The 19,860-nt window shown below is 42.3% G+C and overlaps 1 long non-coding RNA gene and 1 other non-coding gene across 3 annotated transcripts; both read left to right on the plus strand.

The window, feature by feature from the left end:
* Positions 1 to 1,709: 1,709 nt before the first annotated feature.
* On the plus strand, positions 1,710 to 3,529 carry LOC122194765 (uncharacterized). Of its 2 annotated transcripts, XR_006184593.2 has the most exons (3): positions 1,710 to 2,069; positions 2,144 to 2,184; positions 2,273 to 3,529. It is a non-coding gene; the product is annotated as an uncharacterized LOC122194765 (long non-coding RNA). The 2 variants fall into 2 exon arrangements; XR_006184591.2 differs by having other exon boundaries at positions 1,710 to 2,184.
* LOC111899592 (small nucleolar RNA snoR35) lies at positions 1,919 to 2,001 on the plus strand. Its single transcript, XR_002853006.1, has one exon. It is a non-coding gene; the product is annotated as a small nucleolar RNA snoR35 (small nucleolar RNA).
* Positions 3,530 to 19,860: the final 16,331 nt, after the last annotated feature.

The following is a 19,860-nucleotide window of genomic DNA, read 5'->3' on the forward strand; positions in this document are numbered from 1 at the left end:
CCAGACATGCATTTGGCTATAAAGAAGAGGATACAAGTGAAATGACCAATTTACCCTTCTATTATTTTAATAAAATAAGAGTTAACGATTGGGTTCTAATGGTGTGAGAGTTAATGACTAAGCGTAAAAAGTTTTGAATGCACATGGATCATCTATCAAAATTTTGAAACCTAGGGACTAAACTTCAAATCTGGGAAAACCACAGGGATTATTTATAATGTTTTTTCTTATATTTATATATAAATATATTGTTAAACTCAAAATAAAGAGTATCTATCACATCTATCTTAGTATGTTTTCTTAAATTTATTTCAAAACCTTAGTTATTTGTACAAAATAACATGTGAATAGTATTATTATACCCTTGACTATCTTTTGAATTTGGTTTTAACTCGATACAAAAAATATTAATATGTAAAATTAAATGCAAATATTGTCAACAATATTTGATTAAACCTTCAATTGGCGTGCCATTCCAACGATTTTGACAAAATCTTATGTTTTCTTAAAAGGTAAACAAATTAAAATAAGATTTAAAAAAAAAAAAAAAGTCACAAAGGGCAAAAACGAAAGTTTCATACTTGCTGAACCACGATGAAAACCAGATACCGGAATCTAGAACATGGAAGAAAGGCGAACAGAACTAAGAATAAGATCATAAGAAAGAAAGAAGCATGCAAGCGGGTTGATATATAAAGTATAAAGTAATTAAACAAAGAAAATTTTTCAGTAGTATAATCTTTTTTCCTAACATTTTTTAGGATACCCTTTTACTCCCCTTCACTTTGATCCTCCTCTTGCTCGGCGGCGGCTGATCTCATGGATGTGATGGCTTTCTGAATTAGTTGAGACTGTTTGTGAAATAAGTGTACCCGTTTCTTAGTACGCCTTATCTCTTCAAGATGATACTCATTCCATTCATCTTCCATATGATCGAGTTCTTTTTCAGAATTATAAACCATGCATTTTCTCATCATTTTCTTTTCATCTCTTGTCAAATCCTCAAACAGTTCGATCTCATTTAGGCCTGCATCAGTCCGAGGATACTTGGCACGGAAATCTCGTTCGCTCATTATAGGCTCTCTCCTCTTCCCATTTTCTTCTTCCAAAGAGTTTTCTGTCATCCTGTTATTCCTCTTCTTTTTTGGTTCATCCATCGGATTTTTCCTCTTCTTTTTTGGTTTATCTGCAGAATCCATCGGATTTTTCCTCTTCTTTTTTGGTTTATCTGCAGAATCCATCGGATTTTTCCTCTTCTTTTTTGGTTTATCTGCAGTATCCATCGCATTCTTGTCGAGATCATCATCTTTGTCGTTGTCTTTCCTAGATGAACAATTGTTTTCAGGGAAATCGACTACAGTGTTATTCATTTTTCAAGGTAGTAATTGATGATGAGAAAAAGTATTAAAATATGTTATACATATATAGATCCTAGCTACCTTAAGGAAAACTACTATTTCTCCACGATTTTCTACAATCTTTTCCTTTTCTATACAAATAATTATATAAATGCCTATGATTATATATGAGACAACATCGAAATATACATGGATATACATTTTGTTAATTATATGAATAGATTCTTATTCTTAGTCATAAATAAATAATCCATCCACGGGATTTTTTTATAGTTAATGGACATATATACCCCTCATTTAAATATACAATGTATTTTAGTTTACGGGTTGATATGTTTCCTTATTCCTCGTTCTTCCTCCTTCACTCCAGGATAACGCACATGATTGGTTTCCAAATTCCAAAAGATCCCAAGATAATCTTGAAAATTCAAATCATGTGTATCGAATTATAATCTTCACGTATGTTATGGAGCCCTTGAACAGATTATGCAATAAGAATGTTCCTATGTAAATTTATATAAACAAAGTAAGAACATGTTTATACAAAGATGCACTAACCACTGTGTGTTGGAAAAAGAGGAAGGTGAACCAGACTGAGCAGTGAAAGAAGTGGAAAACTGTCTTTCAATACGCCCGCCTCAAAGATTATGATTATTTAATTATGAATTGAGTTTATATACCCTGTTGTACTTCATACCAACACAAAGATTGGTAAATTACTATTCTGCCCTGCTCTGCTGCTAGAGATGAAAGATGATCTGAGACTACTTTTTTGCTTTATTCAGGTCCCTCTGATGCCCCCCCTGTTGCATACAACTTTCTCAAGGTACCAGATTTATAATGACATTCTTTTCCAATTATATTCAATAAAATTATTACACTGTTGAGAAATATGTATTATTTTTTCATTTTAGAGAATGGGTGATTGGTATGGGGAAGAACTTGTGAATCATATAATTGTAGAGATACCTCAGAAAAGATTTATCTGAAGGAAACCTACCCAAAAAGCTATATGTATCTTTAAGATAGGTGATTGTGCTTCTACCGCTATTCGCCAATTTTTTTAAAAAAAATTGTGATTTCTAGCATCAAGAATGCATTCTCATCTGCATGCCAACTGCTCGACTTAATGCCAGATTAAATTGCTTTGAAATAGCTGCAACTGTTTGTTTTTTTAAATTGAAAATTTGAGTTTATCGTTATTCATGTAAGCAGATTTAAACAGAAGAACAGTTAATGAGCGTGTAACTAGAAATATTTGCAGCTTATAGATGTGTTTTTACTTTTTATAAAGAAAGATGTATTTTGATGACATTTTTTCTCTTGCACGCTCTTCATCCAACGCTTGACCAGGCTAACCTCTTCTATCACTGGTAAGAAAGTTACATATCTTTGTTAATTTGTTGATAGAGGTAAAATTGGAAATACCATCTCATAGGAGGTGATAATGACACAACAAAGGCTCTAAAACAATCTTTGTGAGGTTTATATATGTGATGTGTTTTGAATCTGGTGTGAGTTCGCATGCTACAGTTGCTATACATATGTTCAAACTACATAAATTGTTCTTAATTTGTTATCTATTTTGCAGGAACACCTTAAATCTCTTTTTTGGCGTTTATATTTGTTGTGATATTTGAATACCAAGTTTATATTCATGTTAACTGATTCAATGGAGGACGGAGTTGATTCAATGGAGCAGGGATTTGACAGATATAAAATCGTGTTTCTTTTCACCTTAATATAAACAAACGGGTTTGATGGGTTAACTGATAGAAAAATGTCTTTATTCATTAAGACTTTATTTTTTCAAAGCTATCCTTTAACCTAACTCTTTGAGACTTATCTATTAAACATGTTAAATCTTGGGTTTGAAAGGTGTATGAACAGTTTCCTGTGTCGGAAATGAAGAACCTGGCATCAACCAAGAATTCCTCCATTTGAAGACGAAAACTGCACCATCGATAGTTACTGCAATCAGTACAGTCTTTAATGCTTGCTCGTTGTGAGTCCCGATCTAAGATGGTAGCATGATCCAGTGTCCATGTATAAACATTCAAGTATTAAAGCTGATGGACATATATGTCAATTAACTATAAAATGCCATTGAAGGATGAAAAAACATCGTGGAATAATCAACACCCTTAATAAAGATTGATGGTTAATTTGCATCTCTAGATCTCCTTAGAGTAAAATATATGCATTTTAACAATTTCTTATATGTCCTGTATATTCCTTACTAGGTTTAAACCTGTGAAAATCATGGTTGGAAAAGAAAAAGCAATACTCATAATTTGAAATCGTATCGACTAATCAAATATTTGCAAAAATATTTATTAATTTACATAGATAGAAGTTTAGTCAGTAAGGTCATACTTTTGTTTTAAAATAAATACATATACCCTTATGAATCCAATTTATGCTTTGTAAGTATAGATATTTGACAAAATCATGAGTCTGCACTACAAAATATACATTTGAGTATAATAAAAAAAGCACAATAAACTATGGGATGACATTGATATATGACAAATTAAGCATGATGGTAATATAATACATAAACACAACACAATAAATTATAAATTAAAATGCCGAATGAAGTGTGAATATAAAAAGCAAAATTAGGAACTTCCAAAAATAACCTCTACTTTCGTAAACCTACAAATACCTTCTTACATTTATCAAAAAAAAAAAAAAAATCAAAATCTCAAAATTTATAACCCTCCACTTTATACACGATATTTCTTTTCGATGCAAAACTTCTTTTTTTCTTTTGAAAGTCTCATAACCAAAAAAATCAATTTATTTAAATAAAAGAAGCTTTCATATTTTTAGTAATATCTTTATTTAATAAGAACATAAAAGAGAAAAGGAAAATAATTGTTTTCCTTGTAAATTATATGCTCTCTTTTTAATATATTTTTAGCATATAACGTAGAAAAAATATCCAAAAAGTCCAAAGAATCACTATTTGTAGTATTTGAAAAACTAAATTTTAAGACATTTTAGGTGATAATTTTCACATATAACATCATGAGTGCCCTCTTCCTACATAAAAGGAATATAACCATAGAAAACCCTCAAGATTTACTTGGATAAGAGATGATGTAATGTCCCAAATTTCAAACCAAAATTTTCATTTAAAAATAAAAGTATTTCCAAATTACAACTTCAAAGATCTAGATAAACCATTTGATTCAAAAACATGTATCAGAGTAACATCGAAATTTATTAGGTATGGAAATCTCCAATGGATATGACGCAATCGAGTCGGGCCCCTCCTTTAATTTAACAAAACCTGAAAACATATAAGCCACAAACCGTAAGCACAAAGTTTAGTAAGTTCCCCAAAATCACATACAACACAATATAAAATAAACATCTATGGGTAATCAGCAACGTTGGAGATTATCAGTAATCCCAATGGGCTAACAACACGTCTGGTGGGTTATCAATAACCGTGGAAACTATCAGTAGTCTCAGTAGGCTGACAACACATCCAGTGGGTTATCAGCAACCCAGGAGACTATCAGTAGTCACAGTGGGCTAACAACATGTCCGAGAGTTATCAACAACTCCGAATAACACATAACAACAAATATTAAGTAAGACCCAGTTGGTCAGCATGCATACATACTACCACACAAGCAAGTATAGTGAGAGGACTCACCTCTATCTCCTAATGCATAAAAAGTGAACCTCTAGTAATCCAAATCAAATATGAAGGCACTCAAGTCCAAGATTTAAAGAAGCTTTGAATTCCTTTTGTATTAGAGAAAAAGATGTTTTGAAGTATTAGTCTGTACAAGAATTCAATGCTTTTTGGCTATTGTTGATGTAACAGTTCTTAGGACAATTTCAACAAATCTTTTAAGAGTCAGATTTGTCAAACTCTTAGGTTTAACTAGTCCTTAGAACATATCTTGGTTTATACCATGTCTCACTTTTACTATTTAAGGTGTAGTTTTTTCATGAAAACACACCATGAATAGCAATCAATCGATATTCTCTTCACATCAATTTATTACTCTTTTGCATGTTAAATTTCTTTCACTTACATTCTACTTGTTCTAAATTGCCTTTACTTTGATTATACTCAATCTTACTTTAGTTTACTCACTTAAATACTTTGTTGAATATTATCTTCAAGTCTTGACTGGTTTATCAGACTTGACTGGACCAACTTATTAGAAGAACACATTCATCTTAAAGAGTTAATTCAAGGTTTGAGCTTTCAAACCTTGTCCGCGCATTGAATCTTGTTCTCACAATTGGTATCAGAGCTTGAGTGGCTGTCCTTTGAATCCATATGAACAAATTATACTTGATATGAGATTACCTTGGTATTTCAATCATTTCTGTGTTTAGGATAAAAGTTCTTCTATATACCGCTTCTGCTCTAATACTCTAACTTCAATGGCTTCTCCAAATCAAACTCAACAAATGTATTCGATGCAAATAGAAAATAGTGTGGGTTACCCTTCTCGTGCCCCACTGCTAGTTGTTGAAATGTATGATCACTGGAAAGTTAGGATGGAAAGATATTTTGTAACATTGTAAATTTTCAAACAAAAAATTTCATTTAAAAACACAATTATCTCATTTCCAAAATCCCAAAAATCTCACAACCATTAATTTATCAAAACACATGTCCCAAAATTGTTTATAACACAAATACAGGATCCTCCAAAACATATCTCCAACTCAAGTGTGTGTACGATGAAGTAGGCTCCTTCCCATGATCCTGAGAGGTACCTGAAAGACATAACGCATAACACGGTAAGCACGAAGCTTAGTAAGTTCCCTAAAATACCACACACATCACATTAGCCACTCGAGGCTAACTCAATATGACCCTCCGATCAATGTGTCTCAATGGAGACCCCTTTGGTCGTACAGCTCGGGTGGACCCTCCGATCCTAACTCAACAAGCTCATAATAATAATACTCATCATAAATCACAAATACATAATGCACAATATCAAAATACACATGTAAGCACATAAGAAATCTCGATCACACAATGATACCACTCATGGTAAGTATAGTGGGAAGACTCACCTCGTAATCAAATAAGTAATAATCTCGTACACGAATCTCGAACTAGCCTCCGCCTATCATATAAGATAATAATCTGTAATTAACACTTATATCACGACTCAAAATAAACTAGGTTAATCTCTCTCTCAAACTCTTGGGATGGTAAAAGACCATTTTACCCCACCATGGTTCCCATAACCACTGCCTTAACTAAACCTAAAAGTCAACAGAAGTCAACACTCGAGTCAACTGTCCATGTTGACCTGACTTGCCGAGTGCATCTATGTGACTCGTCGAGTCCCGCTTGTTCCTTCAGAACCTCGCGAAAACCCAACTCAACTTGTCGAGTTGTCCCGTCAACTTGTCGAGTTACCCACGTCCAGACTCATCGGGGAAAACACTAGCCGACTCGTCGAGTCAGCTCTTTGACTCGCTGAGTCCGTTAAGTCAAAATCTCATTTTGACATTTTAAGGCAGACCTATCACCCTAAACTCTGGATCTAGCCTCCCAAGGGTTGAATGTCACATAAAGCTTCGATCTTTAAGTTCATGTGAAACAACCTAAAAATACGACCCAAAAATTTCGATTTTTATTATAACAAAAACCACGAAACTAAGTATCACATAATAAAACCATACGTTGCGTGTTTCAAAAACCATAATAAAATACTGTGAGAAAAACTGTATCACGACTGTATCTAAACATATCAAGAAACTGAATCAACTCCCAGGACAAAACTGAAGCTGTGGTGTGTGCGATGCCATCATCCCGAGCTCTTCCCTTTGCTTGCGGAAGTACCTGAAACCAAAACTGAAAATGTAAGAACGAAGCTTCGTGAGCTCCCCCAAACTACCACATACCATACAATTACATATAAAGCACATACTGGGCCTTGACACTGACTGGGACCCCGTCCTTTGCATCGGACCGATGTCCGGACTAACTATCTGGGACCCCGTCCCCTGCATCGGACCGAAGTCCGAAAACTGGCTGGGACCCCGTCCCCTACATCGGACCGAAGTCCAAAACTGACTGGGACCCCGTCCCCTACATCGGACCGAAGTCCGAAACTGACTGGGACCCTGTCCCTTGCATCGGACCGAAGTCCGGACTAACTGAACACAACATAGCATAACATATCAACTAGCATAAACACATAAATCCTGTCTGAGCCACGGAGGCGTCAAACATACTAGGTACTGCATCGGACCAAAGTCCAGAAACTACTGCTAACTGAACGGGCCGACATTGTGGCCTTAGACCCGTTCCTACTGGAAGGAAACTCACCTCGTGAACTGGCTGCTGTGTGTATGGCTCTGGAAGCTAACTGCTGCAGCTCTGGTATCTCCCCGGCTACAAATCCATAAACACACTCAATCAGATGCTAATCATTGCATTAGGTAAAATGACTCTTTTACCCATGGTCAAAGTCAACTCTCCCGGTCAAAGTCAACCTACAGTTGACCTGACTCACCGAGTTGGGCCGCCAACTCGCCGAGTCCCTAGTCGCACTTCTCAACCCTACTCGTGGCTATTCGTCGAGCACGGCATCGACTCAACAAGTACCCTCTTGATTCAAAAGCTCAGGCAATCTGCATCCGACTCGTCGAGTCATATGAACAACTCGACGAGTTGTTCTTCGATCTAAGAAGATTGTCTTGGACTCGCCGAGTTGTATGAAAAACTCGTCGAGTCCCTCCATTACTGAGTCTAACCTCCGACTCACTGAGTCCATCCTACTGCTCACTGGCTTCCACTCGGAATCACTCAAAGGGGTAAAGATCGGGGACACGTGACCTGACTCACCGAGTCCGAAGAACGACTCGCCGAGTCACATGCATGCAGATCCTAAAACCTCGATTCTGATCAAAACCACCGCATACAAATTATAGATCTGAGTTCCTAAGGCTGATTTACCACGTAAAGTTTCCAAGTTTACGTGTACATACACATGAAAAAGGAGATAAAGGCTAAAAAGGCACTTAGAAGAGTAGATCTAGGGTTATCATGCATAATGGCTCCATAAAGGTGATAGATTTATGATTTTGGAACTGAAACATGGCTAGATCCGAAGGCTAATCAATCTAAAGTGATCTCTCTACTAAGAACAAGCTAAGGAATGGCTAAAAGAGGCTAAATATGCTTGTTAAAGAGAAATCAATCATAGAAACAGCAGGGATTCGGTTAATACCTCAATAAACTCTGAAATGGGTGCAAGACCTTGGATCTTCTTCTTCTCCTTTGGATCTAGCCTCCTTCTCCTCTTCAAAACTTCAAGATTCACACAAGAAATGCACAATTACTCAAGGAAATGATTAGGGTTTGCTAAATGATGCTCTGAGGGTGAAGGGGACGAGTTTGGGGGCTCATAAGGTGGTTTAAATAGGGTATAAACCCGAGGATTTAGGGTTTCTACCTGGCAGGCAGACTCGCCGAGTCCCGAATATGGACTTGTCGAGTCGCCGTCTAACACGTGCTCGAAAACTCAACCCTACTCGACGAGTCAGGCCATAGACTCGCCGAGTCCCTCAAGAAAACTTCTAAATAAATGCCACAGAAACAACATACCAGAGATGGGGCGTTACAATTCTCCCCCACTTGTCTTAGACTTCGTCCTCGAAGTCTGCTACGACTGAATATGCAAATAAATCTGGGTAGTGCTCTCTCATTTCCTCCTTATCCTCCTATGTCCACTCAGACCCCTTTCGGTGCTGCCATTGCACCTTCACTAACTGAATTGCCTTGTTCCTCAAGGTCTTTGTCTTCCGGTCCAGAATCGCGACCGGCCTCTCAATATAATTCAGGCTGCTATCAACCTGAATATCCTCTAGGGGAACAACTGCTGACTCATCCACCAAACTCTTCCTCAACTGAGACACATGGAAGGTGTTGTGGATCTGGCTAAGCTCTACTGGAAGGTCCAACCGATAAGCAACCCGACCCACTCGGGCCAAAACCCTGAAAGGACCAATGAACCTGGGGCCCAGCTTGCCCCTCTTCCTAAACCTGATGACACCCTTCCAGGGTGAGACCTTCAGAAGGACCATATCGCCTACCTAGAACTCCAAGTCTGAACGCCTCCTGTCGGCGTAGCTCTTCTTCCGACTCTACGCACCACCTCTGTGCTCCCAACGACCCGCTGACCGACTTCGCCCCAACAAATCGGGGTCCTACACTTCCTCCCATAAAGCATCTCAAAGGGAGGTCGGTCAATGCTCACATGATAACTGCTGTTATACGAAAATTCCGCTAATGGAAGATACGTATCCCAACTGCCACCGAAGTCTAGAACACATGCCCTGAGCATGTCCTCGAAAGTTTGAATCGTCCTCTCGCTCTGCCCGTCCGTCTGAGGGTGGAAAGCGGTGCTGAAATGGAGACGAGTACCCATCTCGTCGTGAAACCGCTTCCAGAATCTGGATGTAAAACGGATATCTCGGTCTGACACCACCGATACCGGCACTCCATGACGTGCCACGATCTCACGCACATAGATATCGGTTAACTTTTCAGCTAATATACTCTCCTGGATCGGGATAAAATGAGCACTCTTCGTCAACCGATCCACTTCTACCCATATCGAATCTACCCCTCGTGCGGTCCTGGGAAGCTTGGTGATAACATCCATGGTGATGTCCTCCCATTTCCACACGGGAATATCTAACGGCTGCATCTTGCCATGAGGCCTCTGGTGCTCCGCCTTGACCTTCCTGTAGGTCAGGCACCTCTCAACATACCAGGCGACATCCCGCTTCATGCATGGCCACCAATAATCGGGTCGAAGATCTCTATACATCTTCGTCGCCCCTGGGTGGATAGAAAATCGAGACTTATGAGCCTCGTCCATCAACACCTGCCGTACCCCACCCTAGTACGGTACCCATACTCTCCCATGAAGCGTCAGCAATCCCCGACTGTCATAATCAAACGAAGCTACTCGGCCCACTATCCTCTCACACTTTTGCCTCTCCTCCTTGAGGCCCTCAACCTGAGCCTCCCTGATACGTTCCAACAACAGAGTAATCACTGTCATCCTCAAACACAAATCTATGATAGGGGTTGCCGACACCTTGCGGCTTAGGGCGTCGGCCACCACGTTGGCCTTCCCTGGATGGTAAAGGATCTCACAATCATAATCCTTCAACACATCCAACCACCTCCTCTGCCTCATGTTCAGACTCGGCTGATCCATAAGGTACCTCAAACTCTTGTGATCCGTGTAGATAGTACAACGGACCCCATAAAGATAATGTCTCCAAATCTTGAGGGCAAACACAACCGCCCCCAGCTCTAAATCATGGGTAGGATAGTTAGCCTCGTGAGGCTTCAACTGCCTCGAGGCGTAAGCTATCACATGGCCTCACTGCATCAACACTGCTCCCATACCTGTGATTGAGGCATCACAGTAGACTACAAAGTCCTCTACTCCCTATGGCAAGGTAAGGATTGGAGCCTCGCACAATCTCTGTCTGAGGGTCTCGAATGCTGCCTGCTGCTCAGGCCCCCAACGAAATACCACCGACTTCTTGGTCAGTCGGGTGAGCGGCACTGCTATCTTGGAGAAATCCTGAATGAACCTCCGGTAATACCCTGCCAAACCCTAGGAAGCTCCAAGTCTCGGATGAAGACTTCGGGACCTCCCACTGCATCATGGCCTCTATCTTGGCCGGATCCACCAAAATACCCCTATGGTTGACGAGGTGACCAAGGAACTGCACCTCGCGCAACCAGAACTCGCACTTGGAGAACTTTGCGAAAAGTCTCCCCCTCCTTAAAACTTCCAGCACCTCCCTCAGGTGCTCCTCGTGCTGCTCCTGCGTCTTGGAATACACCAAGATATCATCTATGAATACTATCACTGACCGATCCAGCATCGGCCTGCACACGCGATTCATGAGATCCATGAACGCGGCTGGAGCGTTGGTGAGCCCAAATGGCATCACCACAAACTCATAATGACCATACCTGGTCCTGAAAGCAGTCTTTTGCACATCCTCATCCCTAACCCGCATCTGATGATACCCGGAGCGTAGATCGATCTTGGAGAACCAAGACGCTCCCTGAAGCTGGTCAAACAAATCATCTATCCTCGGAAGTGGTTAACGGTTCTTCACCGTTACCTTATTCAACTCCCGGTAATCTATACACATACGGTGCGACCCATCCTTCTTCCTCACAAATAGGATCGGCGCTCCCCAAGGTGAACTGCTCGGTCGAATGAAACCCTTGTCTAGCAGCTCCTGCAGTTGCGTAGACAATTCCTGCATCTCAGGGGGAGCTAGACGGTATGGTGCCTTGGCTAACGGAGCCGCACCAGGAATCAGGTCGATCCTAAACTCAACCTGCCTATCAGGAGGTATTCCCGGTAAATCTTCGGGAAATACATCCGGGAAGTCTCGCACTATCGGAACATCATCAACTGTCGCCTTGCCCTTCTCCCGGGCATCCAAGACATAAGCTACATAACCCGCGCAACCCTGCTGAAAATAGCGTCTTGCTCTCGCGGCGGAACAAAAGGTTGGTCCGCGTTGTGGCCTCTCGCCCTGAATCACTAACTCTCCCCCATTGGGAGTGCGAACCCTCACTAGCTGCTGCTCACAATCAATCACCGCCTCATTGGGACTCAGCCAATCCATGCCTACTATAACCTTATTCCATCGCAGGGGAATAGGAACCAGGTCCACCAAAAACTGCTCGTCGAACAACTGAAGAGAACACCCTCTATGCACTCTGGCGACCCTCACGGTCCTGTCATCTGCTATCTCAACCTCTAGTGGACAATCCAGCTCCCCTGGAGCTCTACTAAATCTCTTGCTAAGCGCAAGAGATACAAATGATCGGGTAGCCCCCAAATCGAATAATACCATAGCAGAAATGCCGTTCACAGAGAACGACCCTATATAAAACATATAATCATAAGCAATAATCAATCAATAATAATATAGAGATGAAGGGAAGATACATACCCGCCACCACATCAGGAGTCGCTCGCGCCTCCTCTGCTGTCATCTGAAAAGCCCTACTCTTCGCCACTGGCGCCTCGGCTTGGCCCTGCCAGCCATCTGTAATCCTCAAAGTAGCAGGGGCAGGTGCAGCCACCTTCCCTACTGCGGCTAAACTCGGGCACTGGGACTTTTTATGTCCCCTCTGATTGCACTGAAAGCAAATCAGATCTGATGCTGCAATGGCAGTAGCAGGGGTCGTACAATCCCTGCTCAAATGCCCAGTCCGACCGCACTTGAAGCAGTCGGAACTCCCTGCCTTGCACACCCCATCGTGCATCCTCCCACACTTGCCACATCGACCGTGGCTCGGCTGAATCCTGGATCTGTGATCTGAAACCTTGGGCTTTTTGCCTGAACCTCCTAAACCCGAAACTGCCTCCGGTTTCCTCTTCTTCTCCATCTCGAGATCAATCTCCCTCTCTCGAGCCCTAGCAATCATGTCATCCAGCATTTTACAGCTGGACCGGCTCACAAACTGGCGGATATCGCTCCGCAACATCTCATGATAACGGGCCTTCTTCATCTCCTCGTCGGATGCATATTGAGGAACAAGAAGAGCCCTCTTCCCTGAACTTGGCGGTGATCTCCGCCACGGTCTCTGTAGTCTGGGTGACGTCCTGAAACTCTCTGGCTAACTGCTGCACCTCAATAACCGGTGCAAACTCCGCCCTGAACCTGGTAGAGAAATAAGCCCAGGTCATGGCATCCAACGCTGCATCATCTCCAATGGTATGTCCGACCTCCTCCCACCAATCCCGTGCCCTGTCCTTCAGAAGACAGGACGCCAATCTAACCTTGTCCTCCTCGGGACATCTGCTCGTGCGGAACGCGTTGGCCACATCCGCCAACCATCTAGTACTCGCTATGGGGTCCTACGCCCCGTGATAGTCTGGAGCTCCACATGCCCTGAACTCCCTAAACGTAAGTGTGCGTGACCCCATCATGGCCGCCACCTCGGCACGGAAGGTGCCCAACCTCTAATCCATCAGCTCTAGGATACCCTCCTTGATCAAACCGAAGATCACAGGAGTCTGCTCTAAAATGATACGAGAAATCTCTGAAGAAAGAAACTCTCTGGTTTGCTCATCCATGCGCTCGTCCCCCGAGCCTGATCCTGATCCCTCCCCGGCACCTCCATTGCCGGCTGCTGGCCTCGAACGCAAAACCACCATTCTGAAACACATCATAGCAACATCAGAAAACCGAAATATCTCAAGGGATCATTGATACTACTACTAGCTTCCTGGTCTTGTCTCAGCCTTCCTTGATTCGAGTACGGATCCTCTACTTTCAATAGTACGGGCCCATACTACCTTCCACATCTATCCGTACTTTCCTCAACAACTGCCTTGACTCCACCAAGTCACTTCTACTACTACTGATATCTGCTACTCTCATCCTAGGCTTGCCCTAGGGAAATCTCTAACTCCACCCAAACCAGTCCTCAGCTGCTGAAGGCCGCCTTGTAATGCTAATTAGCCATCACCTGAATACCATCACATGTGATGAGGCTCGGATAACCTTCGAGTAAAAGGCTCGTCCCTACAACGGTTAGACTCAAACAAGAGCTGCGCAATAGAGCCAAATCCAATACTCTGAGATTATTCAACCCTGATCCCATATGACGTGACGTATTCACCTAACGGCTAACTCTCATCACCAAGAGTTCTACAAAGCACGAAGCAAGCAGCATTCGGACACCGGAAACTACTCAAGAAAATCTACTCTCATAATGAGAAACTGTACTAGCATACAATGCTAAGCTCGCGCTACCAGGTATAACCTAAACACGCTATCCTACTGTTGTCTACTCAATACTAGCATGCAATTCTCATAAAGCTGAAACACATATAGCAGGCACATAAGGCATCCTCCTAGATCCTTAGTCCTATACTAGCATCCTGTTCTACTGAAACTGGAACAATTAATAATAAAACTTGTATGGGTAATTTGGGAGTACTTACTTGAGCTCGGCTGATCGCATGCACCACACCCTTATCTTGTTTTAAAAAAAAATCTTTTCTTTCTAAGTGCTTTTCAAAATTTCATTCGAAACATTTTTCCTTTTTGAAAATCTTTTTATCTTTCCCTTAGTTTGAGTTCAGATACACCCGGAGGTGTATCCGAATCCCTCAAACCAAGGCTCTGATACCAACTTGAAACAACCCAAAAATACGACCCAAAAATTTCGATTTTTATTATAACAAAAACCACGAAACTGAGTATCACATAATAAAACCATACGTTGCGAGTTTCAAAAACCATAATAAAATACTGTGAGAAAAACTGTATCACGACTGTATCCAAACATATCAAGAAACTGAATCAACTCCCAGGACAAAACTGAAGCTGTGGTGTGTGCGATGCCATCATCCCGAGCTCTTCCCTTTGCTTGCGGAAGTACCTGAAACCAAAACTGAAACTATAAGCACGAAGCTTAGTGAGCTCCCCCAAACTACCACATACCATACAATTACATATAAAGCACATCCTGGGCCTTGCCCACTGACTGGGACCCCGTCCCCTGCATCGGACCGAAGTCCGGACTAACTATCTGGGACCCCGTCCCCTGCATCGGACCGAAGTCCAAAAATTGACTGGGACCCCGTCCCCTACATCGGACCGAAGTCCAAAACTGTCTGGGACCCCGTCTCCTACATCGGACCGAAGTCCGAAACCGACTGGGACCCCGTCCCTTGCATCGGACCGAAGTCCGGACTAACTGAACACAGCATAGCATAACATATCAACTAGCATAAACACATAAATCCTGTCTGAGCCACAGAGGCGTCAAACATACTAGCTACTGCATTGGACCGAAGTCCAGAAACTACTGCTAACTGAATGGGCCGACATTGTGGCCTTAGACCCGTTCCTACTGGAAGGAAACTCACCTCGTGAACTGGCTGCTGTGTGTATGGCTCTGGAAGCTAACTGCTGCAGCTCCGATATCTCCCCGGCTACAAATCCATAAACACACTCAATCAGATGCTAATCATTGCATTGGGTAAAATGACTCTTTTACCCCTGGTTAAAGTCAACTCTCCCGGTCAAAGTCAACCTACAGTTGACCTGACTCACCGAGTTGGGCCGCCAACTTGCCGAGTCCCTAGTCTCACTTCTCAACCCTACTCGTGGCTACTCGTCGAGCACGACATCGACTCGACGAGTACCCTCTTGATTCAAAAGCTCAGGCAATTTGCATTCGACTCGTCGAGTTATATGAACAACTCGACGAGTTGTTCTTCGATCTAAGAAGATTGTCTTGGACTCGCCGAGTTGTATGAACAACTCGTCGAGTCCCTCCATTACTGAGTCTAACCTCCGACTCACTGAGTCCATCCTACTGCTCACTGGCTTCCACTCGAAATCACTCAAAGGGGTAAAGATTGGGGACTCGCGACCTGACTCGCCGAGTCCAAAGAATGACTCGCCGAGTCACATGTATGCATATCCTAAAAACTCGGTTCTGATCAAAACCACCGCATACAAATTGTAGATCTGAGTTCCTAAGGCTGATTTACCACGTAAAGTTTCCAACTTTACGTGTACATACACATGAAAAAGAAGATAAAGGCTAAAAAGGCACTTAGAAGAGTAGATCTAGGGTTATCATGCAAAATGGCTCCATAAAGGTGATAGATCTACGATTTTGGAACTGAAACATGGCTAGATCCGAAGGCTAATCAATCTAATGTGATCTCTCTACTAAGAACAAGCTAAGGAATGGCTAAAAGAGGCTAAATATGCTTGTTAAAGAGAAATCAATCATAGAAACAGCAGGAATTCAGTTAATACCTCAATAAACTCTGAAATGGGTGCAAGACCTTGGATCTTCTTCTTCTCCTTTGGATCTAGCCTCCTTTTCCTCTTCAAAACTTCAAGATTCACACATGAAATGCACAATTACTCAAGGAAATGATTAGGGTTTGCTAAATGATGCTCTGAGGGTGAAGGGGACGAGTTTGGGGGCTCATAAGGTGGTCTAAATAGGGTGCAAACCCGGGGATTTAGGGTTTCTACCTGGCAGGCAGACTTGCCGAGTCCCTAATATGGACTCGTCGAGTCGCCGACTAACACGTGCTCGAAAACTCGACCCTACTCGACGAGTTAGGCCATAGACTCACCGAGTCCCTCAAGAAAACTTCTAAATAAATGCCATAGAAACAACATACCAGAGATGGGGCGTTACATCATGCATGGCATGTTTGCTCCATAATGCCTAATAAAAGCTCTAACCAAGGTGTTTAAGCACAATAACTCTTTATGGTTGGATAAATTTGGGACCTTTGGACTATATGGACCTCACAAGGTCTAGATCTAATGTCTCAATGCTTGGGAAGGACAAGTCATACCAAAGCTCAAGGAAATATGGAAAAAGCCTTAAAAAGTTTTTGATTAACAAGATCTAAACAACATGATGATCAAGGTAACGAATTTTACCTTCCAACAGAAGCTCCAAGTGTATGATTTCTGGATCTCATGGCCTTTACTTGTTCCTTTCTTTAATCTCCCTTCCTCTTCTTCCAATGCTTCACGGAAACACTCAAATATAAGATCTAACACTCTCTCTTAGCTCAAAGACTGATTAAGGTTTCACTCAGGGAAGTAGGGTAGCTGGTGAGGGGGAAATGAGGACATAAGTTTCCTTAAATAGGCCCTAAACCTGAGGATTTAGGGTTTCACCTCATAGCGCCTACTCGGCGAGTCGGCTCTCTAACTCATCAAGTCGATCATTAAACCCATGTGGTCTAATCACACTCTACTCGACGAGGTAGGCTCACAACTCGTCGGGTCACACATGAAGTATAATTAATAAATAATAATAAACAAATACCTGGGAGTCGGGATGTTACAATTCTCCCACACTAGAATCAGACTTCGCCCTCGAAGTCAGGCTCCGAAAACAACTCTAGTTACTGCTCGCACATCTTAGACTCCGGATCCCAAGTACACTCGGATCCCTATCGATGTTGCCACTGGACTTGAACCAGGGGCACCTCTTTGTTTCTCAAAACCTTCACTTTTCGATCCAAAATCGGAATCTGCCTCTCGATATAATTCAGGATCACATCCACCTGAATGTCCTCTAAGGGTACCACTTCCATCTCATCGGTTACACACTTCCTCAACTGAGACACGTGGAAGGTGTTATGAATCTTGCTCAACTCTGCTGTTAGCTCTAACCGGTAGGCCACCCTACCTAATCTGGTGATCACTCTGAAAGGACAAATGTATCGGGGCCCCAACTTGCCTCATTTCCTAAATCGAATCACCCCTTTCCATGGGGATACCTTTAGGAGGAAAAAACTCCAACCTGGAACTCTAGCTCGGATCGTCGTCGATCCGCATAACTCTTTTGGCGACTCTGGGCTGTTAGTAACCTTTGTCTGACTTGCTGAATCTGCTCGGTCGTTTTCGGCTCTATATCAGTGCCACCCATCACTCGCTGCCCTACCTCTCCCCAACAAATGGGAGTCCGATATCTCCTCCCATATAGAAGCTGAAAGGGAGGCATACCAATACTCGAATGATGGTTGCGTCGACGCATATGCTATCATGTAACCCCTTTGCATCAACACTATACCCATCCCTGAAATAGACGCATCGCAATAGACCACAAAGTCCTCCACTCCCTCAGAAAGGGCTAACACCAGAGCTTTGCATAACCTCTGGTGAAGAGTCTTGAATGATGCTTACTGCTCGGGCCCCAAAACAAAAGTAACACCCTTCCGGGTCAATCTGGTGAGAGGAACTGTAATCTTGGAGAAATCCTTGATAAGTCTCCGATAGTAGCCGACCAATCCCAGAAGACTCCTGATCTCGTATAGAGATCTCGGCATCTCCCATCGTATAATTGCCTCAATGTTGGCCGGATCGACCAATGTCCCATTCTGATTAATGAGGTGTCCCAAGAATTGGATCCCTTGTAACCAGAAATCACACTCGGAGAATTTGGCATAAATCCTATCCGACCTCAAAACCCCAATATTGTAACATACCAAAAATCAAGACAAAAAATTTTTGTTTTTAATTATAATACTCGTAAAGTTGTTGAAGGAAAAATAGTACTATTGTCACATCAAACCACAAATCCATATTTACATGTATAAAAAACCATAATGTCAAATAGTATAATATCAAAGTGCAATCCCAAGGCTCTCAAATGCGGAATCATGTGTGTGCGATGTGCTGCTACCCTGCCAGCTCCTTCTCTTTAGATGAAGAGGTACCTGAAACCAAAACTGAAACCGAAAGCAGAAAGCTTAGTGAGTTCCCCCATCATACCACATACAATACAATCATACATACCGTCGGTCAATTCTTGGGTGCTTACCTACCCGTGTCAATCCGTTCTGAGATGCCTGCATACCCTCCGGTCTATCTCACCCAGTCACATGGACTATTTCACCCCTACCTGTAACATCCCAAAATTCGGGCCCACAAATTTCATTTTTGATTAATTAATTCATAAAACATTCATTAGAAAATACTGTATAAACGCATCATCTCAAAACCATGTATCATATTTGAAACCCACAACCATGAACAAATGTCATATCATAGTACAATCCCAGAAAACACCGTGCGGAAATCATATGCGAGTGTGTGTGTGATGCCATGCTATGCCACCAGCTCCTTCCCCTTCGATGAAGAGGTACCTAAAACCAAAAACTGACACCGTAAGCACAAAGCTTAGTGAGTTCCCCCATCATACCACATACCATACAATACCATCGGTATCTTTCAACCGGTAATCATCATCGGTATCTTTCAACCGGTAACCATGATCAGTATCTTTCAACCGGTAACTAGTGACTATTCCACCCCTACCACTAGCATACAATAGCAAGATATAAGCACACATTCAGACATATATGGGTACTGACCTACCCCTTGGTCCTACGGACCACTATCAGGGAAACTATCCCTATCATGCAACATATCATACAGATATAACTCATAACCAAACGCCTACCAAACCAAGATAAATTATCACAAAGACAATTATCTTCTAGATACTCCTGAATGGTGGGTCGGCATTGTGGCCTTAGACCCACCCTTACTGGAAGGTAACTCACCTCGCAGCTGCTGAACTGCGCGGGAATCCTCTGACTGCTGCCGCCGCTGCTCCGGAAATCCTCCGACTATAATTCCCACAAAACACTCAGTCAGAAACTGACATCTATCCTTAGGGTAAAATGACCATTTTACCCCTTGACCAAGTCAAAGTCAAAGTCAACTTCTAGTTGACATGACTCGCTGAGTTGGCTCGCCAACTCGCCGAGTCCCTATCCTTTCATCAGACCTCATACCCGTCTCTACTCTTCGAGTTAGGCGATGACTCGACGATTTTTCCTTTTAAATAAACACCGACTGAATCCACATCTGACTCGCCGAGTTGTATGAAGAACTTGTCGAGTTCATCATCAACTGATACCCATGTCCTGTCTTG

This window comes from Lactuca sativa, chromosome 1 (assembly GCF_002870075.4).
Source record: "Lactuca sativa cultivar Salinas chromosome 1, Lsat_Salinas_v11, whole genome shotgun sequence".
NCBI classification, from domain to species: Eukaryota; Viridiplantae; Streptophyta; class Magnoliopsida; order Asterales; family Asteraceae; genus Lactuca; species Lactuca sativa.